The 16,494-nt window shown below is 34.8% G+C and overlaps 1 protein-coding gene across 3 annotated transcripts in view; it reads right to left on the bottom strand.

Annotated features, from left to right (window-relative positions):
• Positions 1–14,700, bottom strand: part of NLGN4X (neuroligin 4 X-linked) — a 158,806-nt gene extending 144,106 nt beyond the window's left edge. The window contains exon 1 of one of the 3 annotated variants that reach the window (XM_072427433.1): positions 14,247–14,700. The gene's annotated coding sequence lies outside the window, so the exon portion shown is untranslated. Of the gene's footprint in view, positions 1–7,881; positions 8,006–14,246 lie in introns of those variants that run through there. The other 2 variants (XM_072427452.1, XM_072427442.1) reach the window with 2 other exon arrangements.
• Positions 14,701–16,494: the final 1,794 nt, after the last annotated feature.

The following is a 16,494-nucleotide window of genomic DNA, read 5'->3' as shown; positions in this document are numbered from 1 at the left end:
ATTATAGCTCCACTACTCCCAAACACAAACTGATACATACAACTGAATTCTGTAAACAATTTATGAAAATCTAGTTCTGTGGCTACTTCAGGGGCTATAATCTGTTTCTTATCCTATTTATATTGTTATAGTATGTTTGTTGCATTGGAGAATATATAGAAAACTGCTGGATATGTGTTTTTAAAGTTTCCTCAACAAATAAAGTTAATTTTAATCCCACTAAACATATAATATACATTACTGCAAAATATTAGTCATACAGAATATATTATATTTTTTTGAATTGTTTGATCCCCTACACTGATGATGCTAGGTTCAATGCTCTGTGTGACTGAGTATGATCACCACTGTAGCTATAGTAACCATCACATCACATTACAGTGCTTGTAGTTCATATGACACTAATTATATTTGTGTTCATCTTGGCACCATGACATTGCCATGATGATAATACTTAACAGTTATAATTTAATTAATATTATTTTTTGAAAATGTTTTTAACATGAAGTGGGTGAAACCAAATGAAGATTTTAAAATAGCCCTTTTTATAGATCTGGCAGAACACTTACTTGGCACAGCAAAAAGCAAACAGATTAGGAATCGTGCTTTGATTAGCATTTATGATTACAGAGCATGCATAAATTCCACTGATAACTGATTCATCTTGTGAGCTGTTGTTGAAATTCCACAATATTCGAATGCTTTATGCTAAAAAGGTCACTGACTATAGAATTTTATATTCTTAAAATGGTTTCATAAGTTGAACAGAGGTCATAATACCAGCAGGGGCACTTAAAAATGGTTACTGGTTTTCTTTGCAATCATTTTGAATATCATGGGAAATGAATACGTAAATAGGGTTCATTACACTCATGATAAAAACACAAAAAAAATAGAGAAGCAAAAGAGAGTCTTTGTGCTAACTAATTACCTAATCATCAATCTAACTGCATATTTAGCATTTAACTCAGTACATGTGCATTTAGAAATTTAAAAGTGTGTGATATTAAAATCTTCTGGATGATTCGCAGATTATAAAGCTTAAAAGCTATTTAAATAAGATCTGAGTTTTTTTCTCCAAAAACGTGAAGTACATAGGTAATGCTTATGTGTCTTTCTTTTGTGTGGTAAACATATATATGTATATATATATATAAAACCTTAGTTTTTAATACAGAAAAAGAACTCTACTGTTTTGTTAACCAAAACCTTGTCTACACCAATGCTGGCTGATCTATATTTGCAAAGGGTAATCTTTAACAATAAAAATCTATCTAATTTATTTATAGAAAGAAAGGCCTAAATTAAGCCATTCACCGGTCTTGCTAATTTGACAATCTACATCTTCTAAATTCCAAATCTACATCTCCTAAATCCTTTTAACTTTGATGATGACTTTCACACATTAGAAAAATGCAACCCACAACTATTTACTGCCAGTCCCCCACAACAGCATGTTTGATTTTCATTCCCTTGAGAAAAAAGTCCTAGTGACTATACCAAAACTTTACCAGATTATTACCAACTTTTCTGGAATGTACTTAAAAATACTTTAGACCAGCTCCTTTTGAACTTTCAGTCAAATATCCGAATATCTAGAAAACTCTTTGTCAAACACTACCGACCTTATCTCCATCCTCAGTCATTTAACCTTTATCATAAAACCTACCACTCTGCATTATTGGCTTTAGTCATGCAATAAGATATCTCACTACAGCACTTCAACCTTTTTATCTTCACCTATCATTCATTAACATCATGACTATATGGATATTTTCAAATTACACGACCAGCTAAGATCTCATACAATCAAGTCATCATCAATCAACGAGACTCTGTGATTTCCCCTGAAGAAGGAGAAAGCGTGTTGGGATTTTGATGCTGCTTGACTATATATAAATTCTTTTATGCAGTCACTGGTTAAATGTATTGTTCACGATTTTGAATAGTAGAACTCTGTTATTTGAATACAAGCAATTAATCACACATAGTTGCCTCTGAAAGCTTTTTTCTTTTTCCCTCCTCAAATATACTGTATTTACTAGTTTGGCTGGATGACCATTTCCAAATTTCATTAATATATTATTTTTGACAGAAACAAAATTAGCTGAAAAAATTCTATATGTTTCTAAAAGCTTATGGAGGCTTGAGCATTCTAAGTACATCATTAGGAATCTTCTGGACTGCAAATATATGAGAACCATTGACTAAAATCTTCATCTCACGCAAAATAGGTAGTTCTAGAATTTAGCAGGTCTGATTGACCAAAGCTTATGTGAATATGCCAGGGAGAATAGATAAATCTTCATAGTTTATAAAACCCTATTGCATATATAGGGCCTAATTTATTAAAGCTCTCCAAGGCTGGAAAAGACTAGTCTAAAAGAACATATTTTCATTAAAGAACCTGAATTGTCTAGCAAATCGGGATTGGATCTGGTCCAGGTAACTAATAGCAAATTGTTTTTAAGAATCTATTTCAAGTTTGTTGGATCACCCATAATCTGTCATGAAAGTCTATCCTCTCTAGTCTTTGAGAGCTTTAAAAATCAGGACCATTGTGTTTGATTGAATATAATGTAGTTTCAAAATATTTTCAAAGCCAAATGAGTGTTTACTTTGCAATCTCTACTTTTTAGGTAACTGAGACTGAATTCCCTTTTCAAATGAGTAAGCAAAATATGCTAAAAAAAAAACATATAAAACAAAAGACAAAAACGTCAAAGAGGTAAAAATATATGTATATTTCTAAAATTGATCATAACTATTTTTCTTTGGTACAACTGCAGTTCCCTTTAAGTACTACTACTGTCTATAGGTTGGATCTCTTTAGTCTAAGCATGAAAATACTCCCAAGCATTTTTACAGTTTTGTAATGTACTCTAAATTTAGAACACCTATGTCACATAAAATAGTAATGGCCACCCACATGTTTCCATAGCAACATGTTATCTCTGTAAATGGTAAGCCAAATACAAACAATCAGAAGAACTGAAAACACAAAACTGGTACAAAACATAATACAAATAGTAACAGTGGATGACTATCAAGTTTAATGTTCAGCTTCCAAATTGTTTGCCTTGCAGAATTCTTGGAATTAGCAAATTACTATCCAGAAGAAACTGTAATGTTAGCTTAAAATGTATTTCACCACAATTAATATTGTACTAAAGTAGGTACATTCTGGATAGGAAGTGATTAATTAGTGTTTGTGTTTGACTTATGCTATGTTTCTAAGAAGTTTATCATTGTTACTTAAAATGCAACTATATTTTGTAAATATATTTTTTTATAAAGAAGCATAAATAAATCATGTAATTTTCAACAAAGCATGCCATTTGTACACAGTCATTACATGTACAACAAACACAACTACAAATAAATTAATAGTCCAAAACAAGCCGGAACTTAAAGAACCAATATGCCTTTCCTTGTTTTATTAACAGGAAATAAGGGGATTGTCTTGTTACTGAAAGCAATGAAAACCTGATAATAAGTAACTATTACATTTTGAGGGGTAATTAGGAAATTCAAAATCATAACAGATACATAATAGTAAATTACAAAACACATCTTCAACAAATTTTACAAATTCACTATTTTGTAATTATTGGTGATCTTTTTAGTCATCAGATATAATATTATATCATCAGAACTTAAAAGAAAGTAGTATACTTATATATGTTTTTTCCAAAAGTCAACACCTTGGGGATCTGTTAAGCAAAGTAGTTTACCTCATTTGCAATGTACTTGTACTCTTTGAGGAGCAGGGCCTGCAATAAAGCATTTACTGGTGATTCAGAACCTTTTATTATTAACGGTAACCTCATGAAAATCCTACTTGTAGGGTGATTGATGACATCATGTGCAGAAGATTTATAAAAGGTCATTAGGGGAACTTTAGACTTTGTATCAATGAATATGAGCCCCAAGAGTTATGTTAAAATTGAATTAAACCTACTGGTGTACCTGCATAATATGTGCTTTATTGTAAATGATGTATCAATAAATTTTGTGCCTTTTAGCAAGTGTCCCTCAAAAGTCCCATTTAATGGTTGTAAAAATGGTTTAAATATTTCCCAAATGAAAACTCAAGTTAGAAATGTTTAAAGCTAAACTGTTGAATACCATATTGGACCTGATATATTTAAGCTCTCCAAGGACTGGAGCGAACACACTTTTATTAGTGAAGCTGGGTGATCCGGCCACCCTGGAATGGATCTGGTCCAGGATTCAAAATATTTGCTAGCAAATGGCAAATGCCTTTGAAGAAAATCATTCCCAGTTTGCCGGATCACTCAGGTTCATTGATGAAAGTGTATTCTCTCCAGCCTTGTAGAGCTTTAATAAATCAGGCCTAATGTCTCAACACTGGACCTTTGTGCAAAAGATTGTTGAAATAAAGGCCATATCAGTTGCTCGTTCTCCTAGTGCAGGGTGACCCCTCTTGAAAGGCCTGCTGGGTCCTTCCTATAGCTGGTAATATGTAGGTTTGCAATGTTATCTGGTGCACACAAGTTGATTTATATCCTTTGCAGCCTTTGAGGATTATAAATAAATACATCTTTTTTGCCTTGCATTCAACTGCTCCTCTTTAACACTCTGCTTCAACTTGTATAACAGCAGGGGGCATGATTTTATAAAGCTCTCCAAGGCTGGAGAAGATAAACTATCATGGGAGAACCTGCATGATCTAACACACCTTGAATGAATTTCTTAAAAATCATTTGCTATTTGTTGGCAAATGTATTAATCCTTGACCAGATCCATTCCAGGTTTTGGCACGATAGTCTATCTTCTCCAGTCTTAAAGAACTTTAGTAAATCAGACCCAAAGGCCTTTGTTAGCAAATGTTTTGAATCCTGGACCAGATCCATTCCAGGTTTGCTGGATCACCCAGCTCTACTGAAGAAAATCTACAGCTTTAATAAATCCGGCCCAATGTGTACAGAAAGCCTTTCCAAAGCATTTTCAAAGTTTGTTGTCTTTGCTAAAGTCCTTAAAGTGCAAATATTAATAGGAGTGTTGACTGTGAAAATAATAAGATGCTGAAAGTCTTCAACGCTTCCTAAAATTTGTTGAAAGCTTACTAAAAGCTTGTTTAAAGTAATCAACAGCACTCCAATTGGATCTCTGAACAGTGCCCCTAAGGGGAACTGAATTGTGCTTTACAAGACAACTTTGCAGCTGTGCAACACAAATGCTCAAAACTGCTCAAAGAAGGTTCTGCAAATGTGTGATAAAAGTAAGCTGTACAAACTGCCCTGATGAGTTGTAGCCCTTGTGAACAAAGCTTTAAATATCTGTAGTCAATGAAAAACTCTATTGATGGTATGTAAAAATGTGAATTGTAATAAATATTCGCCTGTCTCAAGTTTTAATTAAAGTTAGTAAAGCATAAATGCTTTCAAAAGCAGCTTAGAACTCTTTGAAAATGCTAGTAATTGAACCTAAAAGTTACAAGCTTTTGTAAAGACCTTTCAATCTATAAGTTGGCTATTACATATTAGTTATTAAATATTTAAATACTTTGGAGTTTGCATCTTGGTAACATCAGTTAACTATACCTTCCCCAAACAATATAAAGTAATAAAAGTTTGATAGCTGAATAGTTTTAAACTGACCACGTGGTTAAGCCATAGGTAGCCAATCAGACCTGCAACATAGCACAAATTTGGAATTGTTAGTGAGCTAAAAAACAAGATACAGATATAATAACCACACACATTTTCCCTGACAATGTTATTATTTAAAAATTCTTGGAAACAATTGTATAGTATATGAAAAATCAATGCGATAAATATTGTTAATCTTAATTCCAGAAAATGTGATCTATGCCTGATGTCAGCACCTCACAGGTATAGTGTACCTAAAATAAAGTACAAAGAAGTGGACCATAAAAAAAATGAAAAGTTTGCTTTTTTTCAGCACCCTGTCACCACCTCCACACGGAGGAGGTGGCTTGAAAAAAACTTTGCCTACAACACATTAAGGCAGCTGGTCCAGTATTGAGCTAAATGGGTTTTCATGAGCAGAAATATTTGTTTAGGTTTGCAGTTTATCACCGACAGGTAAATATTGCTTGCTACCCTTGGTGGGTCTTTACATCTTGTGCCAATCTCATTCTTAAACCACCAGTGTTACTTCAAGTTTGATGTGTGAACAATCACCTATTATCTTTCTCTGTTAGTGGCTACTAGCAAAAGTCTTTACACATAACTTTATGTAACATTACCTGAAAATATCATAAAAAGAATAATATAATATTTACAGGATCCTATAAAGGATCTTTTCTAGGTAATTGTCCTACAAAGTCTACCTTGATAGGGAGGTACAAAAATAAATACTAGTACCAGCTGTATATATATATATATATATATATATATATATATATACATATAGTATATATAATTTTCTTCTTGCTGAATTAAATTCAGAGTTCTGTTTCCAGCTTAGAAGTTCAGCAAATGCAATTATAGTAATATGCAATAAAATATATAGCTTAATATCTGCATGAAATTATTAAAAAATGAATTTATAGGCAATTAATTTCAATACTACAAAGGTATTACCACATGCAGTGATTAAAATCACTTTCCTCTCTTCGAATTCTAAAAATATACATACTGTACAATCTTCATGCGGTAAGACATTAATGATTTATAGCAAATTAAAAGAGGCCTGAAAATGCAAGCAAATGGGATTGCCTTATTATTATTAGCAAGAATAAAAATATTAGTAGCATAAATTGTAGTAGAAATGATATAAGTAATATTTCTAGAAGAAATATTACCATTCCACAACTACTGCCAGAAGTAATAAATACAATTGACAACTTCATACTGGTGGAAATTCAAAGCCACTATGTTGCATTCTAGTAAAACATATTATTCATAATACAGTGTTCAACCCAAATTTTTTTAAGCCGGGTGGGAGTAAGTTTTAGGTGGGTGGCAGCCCCTGTATTGTGAGCCAACTCTTTAGTAACCACCCAAAAGCAGCTGGGTGGTTACTAAAAAGTGCCAGGTGGTGCGCCCGGCTAAAAGGGGTTGGAGAGAACACTGATAATATATATATATATATATATATATATATATAGATAGATCAGTTTATCTGTCATGGAGAATTTTCCTGGTTTACTTAGCAATTAGAAGCCTATCTCATGCAAACCACACATTAAAAAAACATTCTCCTAACAATGGGGATCTGATCCCAATCCACATTAGGAATGTCCCACTTAGGATTCATAGAAAATTAAAACCAAGTCAGTTTATTTATTACAGGTACTTAAATTTAATAAGTGGCAAATCTATTTAAGCAGAAAAGAAATGTTGACTTCTGCCTTAAAAATGTTTTATACTAACTTTTTAAATTATCCTCACATCTAGTCAATTAGCTTAGAGAACATTCTGTTTTCTATACTCCATTTAAATTATTGTTATTAAAAAGAGAACCTGGAAGCTCATCACTTCTGAAGAGTTACATAACTGCTAAAACAGCATTTCCTGTACTAGCAGCCTGTTTCTTAAAATTCTGGATGTTTGCTGATTTCTTTTAATTTGTTATTTAAAATGAACATGTCAGGTTAGAAGTATAAGAGCCACTACTGCTTATTTATTTTTAAAGTACTGGATTGAGGAATGCCATCCTTACCCCTTATTTACTCCTTGGTAAGTCACTGACCTTGGACAAGTATGTATATCAGGTGCTGGGATACACATGCTTGAGCTGAAACATGCAACTTTACAAGCAAGTCGGTGGCTTTTGTATTTTTTACCTTATGGTTTCCTTTTAAAGCAGGACTAAAGTTCCCCTTTGAAATATTGCGATCAGGTACATGTTTATTGCGGAAAGGTACCTCCTGGAATAACATATACTTACCTGCCTGACAGCAATCTTCTTTTAAAACATCAGAATGCTGCACATGTGCAGTTCGGTATATGATGCTTGGATGTGCCAGGTATGTGTGAGACTTCCATCATCCAGGCCTGGCCAATCAAGATGACTGAAGATCTGGAATCAAGAAAAGGAAAAAAAGATGGTGGTGCCCGGGGCTTAACAAAGAATGGTGAGTGTATTTCAAAAAATGTGATTAGGCAGATAGCTGTATTTTCTTGCTGTGTGTCTAAGTGACAGAATTTATTTTTATTTTTAATAGGCTTTTTATGTTTTGTATGGGGGCACCATTTTTAAATATACTAAAATGCGAATCCTGACTCCTTAAAATGTAGGTATACGTTTACTGAAACAAAAGGGTCTGATTTATTAAAGTTCTCCAAGGCTGGAGAGGATACACTTTCATCAGTGAAGCAGCGAACCAGGTGATCCAGTGAACCTTGAATGGATCAGGACCAGGATTCAAAACATTTGCTAACAAATAGCAAATTACTTTTAGGAAATTTAATGCAGGTTTGCTTGATCACCCAGGTTCACTGAAGAAAATATATCTTTTCCAGCCTTAGAAGAGCTTTAATAAATCAGGCCCAATTATGGAAGTTCTTGTTGCCAACCTTAATTTGAAGTAAACAATTACCCGGTTTCTGGATGTCTTTTTATTCAATAGTGTAACATATTAGCCCGAAGCAAGTGTGCATTCCAAAAATGTCAAAGTAACATCAAATCATGTCAGTGAAAATCCTGATGCCATTAGATCTCTATGACACTGGTGTTTGCAAAAAAAGAAGTCATAAAAGGAAGCCTGTATGCCCCTCTTTTTTTTTTTTTTTTTTACAACTTTCCTTAAATGCATGCTTTGAATGTAAGACTGCCATCATAACTCCAAGTTTGTGACTTAGAGAACCCTGATGTCACTGGATCTCTAGGATCCTGGAATGCTCAGATGAAGACGTCATCAAAGGAAGCCTGTATGCTCCTGATTTCATTAAATGCATCTTATGAAGTACATAATGCCATTAGAACTCCAGGTCAGTGTCTTAGAAAATCCTGATGTCATCTCTATGTATGACCCTGTTATGTTCAGGGTGAATGTCAGACTGCCATCATAACTCCAAGTTCGTGACTTAGAGAAGAACCCTGATGTCATTGAATCTCTAAGGCCCTGGAACGCTATGAAGACGTCATCAAAGGAATCCTTTATGCTCCTTTATTACAGATTTCCTTTAAGGCATGAAATGTCTTGTTTTGGAAATATTCTTTTGTCCAGTTTTCTATAAAAAGCATTTAATTACAGTGTGCTTTTTAAAAATAGCCTTCCTATGTTGCATATATATGAAAGCTTACAGGAGTTTTACATATACTTTAATATTAAACATCTGGCGCACTAATATTTGGATCTGACTTTAGTAAGGTGCTAATAAACATTTGTTTGCAAGGATTAAGTGATGGGAATCACAGACAAGGTTGATGCCATTTAGATCTTGGAAATAGTGGTAAAGCAAACAGAATGAGAACTATTAAAAGGTGACAGAGTTGAGTACATAACCCTGTCAAATGTGGGGATCGAAATGGCTCAGAGTATAAATGCTTTACAAACACTGCTTGAGTGCACCTGAGCTGAACTGTGACAGAGAAGTGCTGCTGTTTGAAATGAGAGCTCCATATTGATCTGCGTGGCTTATTGCCAGATGCAAGCTTACAGCAAACCTTTTATTAGGAGGCTTCCTATAGGATATTTAGACTGGAAACAGCAACAAGTCCTTTTTTTAATCAGCTTAATTCCTAAAATGACAGACCAATATGTTTCTTGGCAGCCTGCAGGACTGAATTGTCTTCCTCTTGTTTCCAGGTGACTGTGTCACTATGAATGACTACGTAACATGAAAGGCAGATTGTTCTCCTAGAAGAGCTGGGGGGTTATATTGGGAATCTGTCAAAAACAGCAGCTCGACAACTCTGTTAAGTATGCAGAATTTACCCAGTCAATTAGTACACCATTGAACTATAAAAATGTTTCCTCATAAGGCTTGCGTTAAATGTTTTCAATTACCTACCCTCAATTAAACCCAACCACTCTACAATTCTGAGAGACACAGATTATACCCCTGCTGCCATGAACAAGTATCAACCCCCTAATTAAGTTTAGTGATACAAAACAGACACCAAGACTGATTTTTTTTTTTTTTTTTTGTAAGGCATTATTTTGCAGTGTCATCAATCCCTAAATTTACAAACAGCATATGTGCCAAAATACATTTAGAATTGGGGCTTATTTAGCAGGCAGAAACAAAAACAGAAATAAGCAAATGTTTGGATCTCCTTTTACTTTTTGCCAATTAAGTGGAATTTTTTTGGCTGCTTTTGGTTTCTACATTTCAAATAGCATTGCACCAGCAATAAAAAAAAACCCTGCATAACATACCAGGATGCACCACTATCATTATAAATGGCTCTGTGGATTACAATATGGCAGCACTATATCACACACAAATTATGAACATGATACCACAAGTTTATTAAATAAAGCAGCATACTCGACAACACTGTCAATTACCCAGCAACTGGGTTTTAAATGAAAAAAAAATTTAAAAGGACTGCAGACTGGTGGCTGAGGGTTAGTATATCGTTCCTTGTCACACACATTATGGAAAATGAAACTGGACTCAAAGTATTAAATCACTATTTATAATCATTTGTTTTGGCATACATTGTAATTTTATACTAGAAGTCTTAGAATACATAGCCAGCAACTGCATTACCAAAGGCCCTCATGTGAGCAAATGTGTTATAAACATATTTATAAAGACCACAAGAGATACAAGATCAGGTGTATAATAAAGACAAAGAGTAAAGTCATCAATGGGCCCCTTGGTCTTCAATTTACATGTTAATGCTATGAGGTCAAAGCTATATAGGACATTTTACAAAGCAATGTAACCTCTTCCTGACAATTGCCTCATCTGAATCATGAATGTTTTACTGATGAGCTGACTGCCAACAAAAGGTTAAACTTCTCAATAGCATAATACAATCTCCAATGTAACATAGTTAATTCCGAGATCTGTGCCACTCTAAAATAAAAACTCTTATTGTGTTACATACAGCAAGCACTGAGATCTTTTATAAAGTAGGTTGTAGAGTGAAAGTGAAAAGCAAACTACCGGTAGTTGCCAGGGAAAAACAACTCTAGGATTTATAAATCAAGCTATTACTTTGTCATAACTGAGGTTATCCTACAAATATTTCAAATGCATTTGAAGATTATAGTTCTAATACATGTGTTTTGCATTAAAATGTGGGTAATAGAGTTCTTTTAATTGTTGCATGATAAAATCTACAAATGACCTTGACATATATATACTAATACTGCATAGTTTTGTTACTACTACATATCATAATACCATATACTAATACATATTACATTGGACATGGGATGCAATATGCCAAATACACACATATACAAACATCCATGCAGAGCCACACACGCACACACACATTGCTACAGAATGACGCTTCCCTCAACAGATTACATGTGCTTGTTCCCCAGTGCATAGCGATGCCCTGTTCAGACATATAGATAAAAAAGTGTGCTTCAAATGTCTTTGACAATTATTTATTGACTTTCATTTGCATTTCTTGTAAGATTGATGTCCTGAACTTTAAGACTAATGGGAAATCCTCTGAAACTGTGTTGGGAATAGCTGTCAATAATTTCATTGCAATAACATAATACCCTAGAATCTAAGAAACAGATTTCTAATTAGCAAAGTCAACACCTAATCATTCAGTAGATGGCTGGATGTTCCCTGCAAGGGTACACAAATACTTATTTCACAAATACATCTAATAATTAATGTTTTACTAGGTCAGTCATAGAAAAAGAATAGTATTGTTTCCTATTAATTTAGCACAGAGCTCCGGAGCTGGCAGAGGAATACAGATTGGAAATTTTGGTAAGCCACTAAATGGTTTCCTTGTTTCGGCTGTCCAATGTAATACTTTTAAATTGACCGTGCCAGTTTTAAATATGTGACTCAGAAGGCCTCAACTGAGTAATGGATGTCATGAAACAGGTATTGGACTTTACATATATAATAAATGGCTCTCCGTGAGACCTTTTACTGTATATACATCAAACTACATCTTTCAGATAAGTGACCACTACAGAGAATGTTGAAAATGAAGTGTACACACTACCACCTTGTGGATTAATCTTAACAGGACAGATGTTGTTCCTTGTAGCTATAATAGATCCTGTTTCAGTATTATCATCTAGAGATGGCCAGAAGACAGAGATCACCAATTTAAACAAAGAGCATTTTAATTTGAAATTAATTTTTGAATTTCATTTGATGTAAGATTGTCCATATTATTAATTCCAACTTCCCGTTGCTTATGACAAGTCCAAATATTTTCATTTACGTTTCCTTTGGAAATATACATGGATTATTCCAGTAACTAACTGATCTCACTATGCTAATATGCCCTAAACATCAATGCTTGGCAATTTTGCAGAGACGAAAATGGACTTCATGAAGGTCCAGCATGGATTGACCTCTGTTGAAGATCGTTCATTGTCACAATATGTGACAAATCCTAGCAGAAAGGGTTGAGTAATGTCACATTTCACAGTGGGCGGTCGATTAATGTCAGTGAAGCCCATGATTTAGCTACATACAAGCACCCGTCAATTGCCATTTCATGATTCAGAAGGTCCATATGCCATAGGATTTCATGATGGGTTGCTGCAATGATCACTTGTGGAGGCAAATAGACAAACATCAATGGTAATTAATGTTTAAAACCACAAATCTTCAAATGATTTGCACAAGCAGTGTCCTTCTTTGTTGAGTTCTTTTAATTTCTGCAAGTGGCAAGGATCAATACAGCCATACCTGACTTCAGGGCAAGTACACAAAAAACTGCTTATGTGTGTTTAAAGGTCTCCAGTAGATGCTGTGGATAAGACAAAATGTACATCAAACTAGTCCATACTGAATTATTGAAACCGTGTTCCTTCAGAAATGCCATACAACAAAGCTTCATTAAGTCATAAAACATCAAATAGATATTTTGCTCCTATGTTGGATATAACATATATTAACATTTAAAAGAAAAGATAAAGATTCCCCAAAAAAGTAAAAGAAGAAAACATCCTTCTTGCACTTATTATGTTATTGGAAATGGATTAGATCTTCCTGGTGTAGTTGGTCAGATGATGGATCTAAGGCTGGCTAGTCAGTAGCTACTTTCTAGATACCACTGCATGAAAAGCAGCAGGAGACCTCAAAGTCTCCTTTTCTCCTCTGTGTCATGCAACACAAGCTAATGTCTGCAAGATCAGATCAACCATGCAGCTTAAAATAAGGTGGGGTAAGGGGGGGTGGGTTCTGTACCCGCCATTTATGGGGGTGTGGTATCCAAGAGGTAGGCAATAATCAAGTTATAAAGAAGAATTGCAATCACAGTAATAAAGTGATGTTGGGGAGGGGAGGGGGGTCCAAAATCCTCTGATGCACCATTGGGGGCAGGGCATATTTTTGGAGGGATCATTTTGCTTTCCATCTAAAAAAAACTTATTTTTTTTTAGTAGCAATGACAGTCTCAGGTTGTAAAGCACGTTCTGATCCAATATGCATTACACATTCAGAATGGCAAGCAATGTGTTGCAATATGCAAGGTGCAGTCTAGCAATAAAATCATCACCATAGAGTCTATATCCCAAGCTTAGGAGTGCACAAAATCCTTTTCCAAATACCATATCTTACTTCCTAACAATGATGTATTAAGGATTAATGCCACCTAAAGCCCTGAATACTGAAGATGAACTACAACAGCATTGTGTCTATAATAAAAAAAAAGAAAGCTCTGGCACTGCAACATCCAAGCCAAAGTGTATCAAATGATCAGATACAGTATCTCTGCTGTAACAGGATATAGCAACAATAATCCTTGTTTCCTTTGGTTAACCAACACCACAAAAGGGCTTCCCCACAGATATCACACAGCAGTGATTTTCTTTTTTTATACAAGATTGCAGGATGAAATGAATTTTCATTTTTAGAGGTCTGATCTGCTACTTTGTAAACATCACACACACACATACATACAACCATGTTCTTTTTCCAAAGAAGCAACTGCAGCAAAATGACCATTACTGCCCATGGCACACACTCTGCTTTCTGAATAGGACACTGTTTAGAGCACAAGGGGGGAAAAAGTATTGAATCCCAGCCATAGGGGGAAAGTAGTCACCAAAAAGGACTGCAGTATAGGCTGATCATTCTTTGCAAGCATAGTTAGCTTAACTAGCACACAGAATGCATTTTAAAGTCAGCTAAGCATCTTACCTTGACAAAGCAGAGACAGGGAGAGATTATGCACACAGTGTATTCTGCTCAGCCAAATCCTGCAAAATGGAAATCCTTAGTCGAAATGCTTGATGCAAAGCAGGCTCCTTTTTACATCTGCAAATACATAGAGATGTGTGTTGAAATCCAGGGAGGTCTTGCAGTCCAAAGGAATGTAAGAGCCAGAAAACAAAGGCTTGTCTTGATGGCAGGAGGAAAGCAAGTGCTGTATAGTCGTTGAGCATGAAAATTCATTACAATCAGCTTGGAGCAGAGAAGGTTTGGAGAGTAAAGAGCTCCGATTGCCTATGCAGAGACAGAGAGAGAGCCCAATCTGCAAGGAAGAGAGAGGCTGAGCAGGGAGAGAGGACCAGGCTGTACCAGTCGTTCTCCTTCAGCTATTGGAGCAAACTGAATGAAATTTACAAAGCCAGCAGCCAATAGATTGCTGCAGTCTGCAACATCACTACAGAAACCATATCTACATCTACAACCTATTGCAAAGAGCAGCTAATTCTAGTGCAATTCAAATAGAATAGAATCATCAAGGTTGTTTGCTTGTCTGAAAAGATAGGGTGTATTATACTAAATGGAAATAGCTAAAGGAGCTCTCCGATTGGTCTATTAATTATCTAGGGAATGTAAATGATACCAGTATGAAGATATACCCTGGTATTAGTGATTTTGTTGGATGTGGGCAAGCTTAAAACATTGGAAGTAAGGGAGATGTTTGTTTTTTTTATATTAGTTAGATACTACTATGTTGTGTGTGGGTTTTAGCCCTGGCACCCTGCCCATAATAAGGCTTCCTAAAATGTACCAGCACTGAACTTGACAGTTTAACCCAGATTGGAAGAATAAAAATAACACTGTCTGCCTTTATACAAACAGAAAAACAGGATGGAAGCTAAAGGAAATAAAAACACTTTCAGCTCCTTTTGTAATATGTAATAGAACAGTAATTGTGATTGTTAGCAAGCGCTTTTCCTACCTCTTAACTGACGCCTAACTTTTAAGGCGTATTTAAAACAGAAACATTGGACTGTGTAACGTAACACTATTTTAATGATGGGACAGAGCAAAAACACTATATTTTATTAGATTTCAGGTCATAGCTCTTGCTGTTGTTGTGCAGTGTAGGATACATTTATGTAGCAACATGCTGCAGCGCATAGTAAAAGCACATAAGTAAAAAAATAAATATGTTGTGCTCCGCCGTGCCTTTTTAGTACATGGCACACATACACACATATTTTAGTTCTGTGCTTTTATCATCCAACTGCAGCATGTCGCAACACATACCAATGACATTTTAATTTTAGCCTTTTGTTGTGCATGAGCCCTGAATGATCTCCCATGCTGCTTTTTGGCACCCTCAGCATCTTTTTTAGCTCATACCCTTCTCTTGTAGACTGCAAAATGTTGCATGCCTTCTTGTTTAATTGGTTTGTTGATTTTACTTTTTTTTAAACATTCTTTATTTATGAAGAAAAATTACAGGAATACAAGCGAAAAATGAAAGCAATAATTAACACATATTATAGGTAGGTAATACAAAATAAGTTGAAAACAGTAAAAAAAGAAAGTTTTTTATATGAACAATAAACAGTAGCTAGTACCAACAAGAAAGATTGATACCCACATATCAAGTGGAACTAGTTTCCGGGGGGGGAAATCAAGATTTATTAAAAGACTTCCAATATTAAAATGTAACATGAAATAAAACTGAAACACAAGGGTAGGTAAGGGGAAGGGAAGGAAAAAATGAAATGAGAAAAAAAAAAAAAAGAAAAGGGGGAAACAATTATACTTGTGGGGAAGGGCCCCAGTGGTCTCTGTATTCCTGTGAGGAGCAGAATTCAGACCAATAGAACCAAGTTTTAGAAAAATTTGTATGGCATATAATTTGCCAGCAGGAAATAATTTCCACTAATCCTACCCATACTCTTTAGACCTCCCAAATCCTTAAACTAACCACTAGCCCCTAGTCCCTTCATAAAACCCCAAAGTAACCTTATTCACTAGCCTTCAACCAAAGCCTACGGGGAAATTCTACCTTTTATACATTTTTCATCCTCCTATTCTTCCTTATACAATTTTTTTTATTCTTATACAGATTCTTGTATTTACTGCACCCAATGTAATATGTTTAAATGCCACATGGGAGATGTAGAACCTATATATTACCATGTCTTAGTTAAAGTGTATGTCAGAGCAATCTAAACATATTCAATACATATCTGCAATA

This window comes from Pyxicephalus adspersus, chromosome 1, assembly GCF_032062135.1.
Source record: "Pyxicephalus adspersus chromosome 1, UCB_Pads_2.0, whole genome shotgun sequence".
Classification (NCBI taxonomy): Eukaryota; Metazoa; Chordata; class Amphibia; order Anura; family Pyxicephalidae; genus Pyxicephalus; species Pyxicephalus adspersus.
Note: the sequence above shows the minus strand (reverse complement) of the source record. Positions and strands in the feature narration are given on the sequence as shown.